Source organism: Drosophila ficusphila, unplaced genomic scaffold (genome assembly GCF_018152265.1).
Source record: "Drosophila ficusphila isolate 14025-0441.05 unplaced genomic scaffold, ASM1815226v1 contig_847, whole genome shotgun sequence".
NCBI classification, from domain to species: domain Eukaryota; kingdom Metazoa; phylum Arthropoda; class Insecta; order Diptera; family Drosophilidae; genus Drosophila; species Drosophila ficusphila.
The window spans coordinates 17061-20231 of NW_025064798.1; the positions used below are offsets into that span (position 1 = coordinate 17061).

A 3171-nucleotide genomic window follows, 5' to 3' on the forward strand; every position below is an offset into this window, starting at 1 on the left:
ATCGATTTGCTTGGCCCATACCCCCGTAGCAAAAATGGCAATATAGGTTTGCTAATTGTTTTAGACCACTTCAGCAAATATCATTGGCTACACCCGTTGAAAAAGTTTACTTCTGCCAAAATACAAGAATTTTTGCTGACACAAATCTTTCATAGCTTTGGAGTGCCTGAGACCATAGTTAGTGATAATGGCACACAGTTCAAATCCAATGACTTTAATGCTTTTCTGACTGAACTTGGAATTTCACATGTTTATACCGCCCTATACTCCCCGCAAAGTAACGCAGCTGAACGAGTCAATCGTTCTTTGCGTGCTGCCGTTCGAGCGTATATAGAAGATGATCAAAAAGAGTGGGATCGTCATTTGACCAGTATCTCATGTTCCTTACGCTCTTCATTGCATCAGTCGTTGGGATGTTCCCCATATAAAGTTCTTTTTGGATTGGATATGATAACTCATGGATCCGATTATAAGCTTTTGAGAAAATTAACTTTGCTAGAAGAGCCTAGGATGTCGTTAGACCGAACAGATAATTTAGCCTTGTTGCGGAAAGACATTCAAAACAATATTCGTAAGGCTTACGAATCAAATGTCAAACAGTACAACTTGCGTTCAAAACCAGTATCGTACAAAGAAGGTCAAGAGGTTTTCCGTCGAAATTTTTCACTTAGCAAGTTTTCTCAAAACTACAATGCTAAACTTGCCCCTCAATTCTTAAAATGTCGTGTAAAGAAAAAACTTGGAAATTGTTTCTATTTGCTAGAGGATTTGGCAGGCAAAGAAATTGGAACTTTCCACGCGAAAGATATACGCCAATAATTCCCTCAAATCTTCTGCCTAAGAGTTGCAGATTCTCGGGTGGATGTAATGGTCGCCTTAAAGGCACCATTCGAAATCACATGAGAGGTTAAGTTACTTTTATCGCAGCTCTGGCGACGAAAAGGTCGCATGCGATAAAAGAGGCTTTGGTATTTGTTCTCTTGTTCTGAGAAAACAAATGCAGCTGGAAATCATAAAGAGCTCCCATCCGCAAAGTATGCAGTTGTTTTTTTTTGGGTTTATTATTCGCAGTTTGAGATTTTGCATAAATATTCTGTTAAGATCGGGTGGCGCCATCTAGGTTCGAAACGTTACTACGACCGACTGGCAACCTAAGGATCAGCTGTCCCTTTTGACAAATCGTCTGTCAGTGTCAGTGTCACTGTCATTTTTCCTTCGAGAGAGAGGCTTATTTCCGGCTTCGGCCCACCTACACTCTTACGGCTCCAAGCCAAGTCTTTTCCAATTGGCAGCCAACGAGACCAGACGTCTCAGTTTAAGAAGAAAACCAAAGGTGACTACCAACAGCAGCAACTTGTAAGTTTTTTTTGTTTGTCTTGAGAACCCTTCGATCGCTAACCAAAAACATAATTTAGATAAAGCTTAAAGCTCAAAGCTGAGGAAACTGCAGAGGAGGAGATTATTTGCTGGTTTATTTTTGGTTTTGCTAGTGAGCAAAAAGAAAAAAGGAAAAACTACTGCCACGTGCCAGGTCCATCCAGGGTAAATATAAAAATATATTCGTCGCCTCAAGTGTTCCTAGTCCTAATTTTCTCTTCGATTTAAAAAAACCAATCCAGGGCTTGGCAGCGGAATTTTTTGTGGCAGATGGACAAATTTTTTGTATGGAGAGGTTAAGGCCGTCCTGGGAAAAGTCAGTAGCCAGCGGAAAATTTAGTAAAAGTGGAAAGTGGAAATTAAATTAGCCAAGAAAAACCAGGCTTAAAAATAGTGCTTAAATTATGACTAAAATTCCCCACCAAAAATTAACCTAACACGTGCAGCCTGAAAAAAAAAAAAAAAAAAAAAAAAACAATTACAGTGAAACAAATAATATATAAAGTGAAAAATAAAGGAAAAGAATAATGTGCAAAACGAAAAATTTTAATATATCCATGTATATATCTAGAAAGCTGTTCTGAAGTCAAGAAAGAAACGAAAATTAAGTTTTTTTATTTTTTTTGTGGTTCCCGACACACTGGAAAAAATAAGATAAACAGTCACATACAAATTAAAAGAAAAAAAAAATGATTACGCTAAAAAAATAAATTAGAGTTATTTAAAATCTATCTTTTTTTTTTTCCTTCTGTTAAAAAAAAAAAAAAAAAATTTAAAATATATATATATATAGAAATAATTAAATAAATAAATAGAACCTTAATAATAGTATAAAACAAAAATTAAAAATTAATTAAAAATGGCCAAATTGTGAAGGAAAAAATGTTGCGGAAAAGAAAAAAAAAGAATCGGTTGAGATATTATTAAAGTGTATTCAAAATTATCATTTGTGAAATCCCAATACAGAGAAAAAAACTTTTAGTATAACCATGCCGATTTAATCTTTAAAAAAAAAAAAAAAAGAAAAGAAGGAAACCAAAAAGTGAGAAAAAATGGAGCAAGAAAGTTTTGTTCCAGCCGACCGTCGCCAAAGATCTTTCGCCACCGGAATTAATTAAGTAAGTTTCTTTCATTATTATATTTTCAATTATTATGATTTCTTTTTTTTATTTGGTTATTTTCGTCATTGGTTAAAACTTATTTTCATTTAAATTATTATTTGCATTATTTTTTTTGATTTGAGCTCACTTCATTTTTCTCAGTGTTGCGTTACTGCCAAAGCTCGATATGTAAAGCCAACTTAATAAAGATAATGAGCTTTACTAGCGAGGGTGGTTTCAAAAGTTTCGCAGTCACTGCAAATTAAAACTTTTACTTTTTCCTTACTGTTTAAACTTTTGTTTAATTTTTCATTAATAGTTTTTCTTTTATTATTATTATTATTTTTTTTTATTTTTTTAAATTATTATCTTTTTTTTTTTTTATATATTATATTACCGCATTCTATTACATATTATTAACCCCGTTCTTTTCCAGCAACATATTTCCTTGTGCCATTTAAAAAAATTTATAATTATCTTTGCCATTTTTAAAAATAATATATTGAAATTAAAACTTAACTTAATACACTGGAAAAAATGATCGAGTAGAAAAAAAAATTTTATTATAGAATTTGTAAACCTAAATTTAAATAAATAAGCAACAATAAAAAAAAAAAAAAATTAAATAACCTAAAATGAAATAAATAAATAAAAAAATTTTAGGAATACTGGCCCACATTAAAATAAACAGAAA

General features: G+C 32.2%; 1 long non-coding RNA gene across 1 annotated transcript; it reads left to right on the plus strand.

Moving 5' to 3' along the window:
• Window positions 1-1198: 1198 nt before the first annotated feature.
• Window positions 1199-1890, plus strand: LOC122320855. Its single transcript, XR_006245882.1, has 3 exons — window positions 1199-1356; window positions 1416-1542; window positions 1620-1890. It is a non-coding gene; the product is annotated as an uncharacterized LOC122320855 (long non-coding RNA).
• Window positions 1891-3171: the final 1281 nt, after the last annotated feature.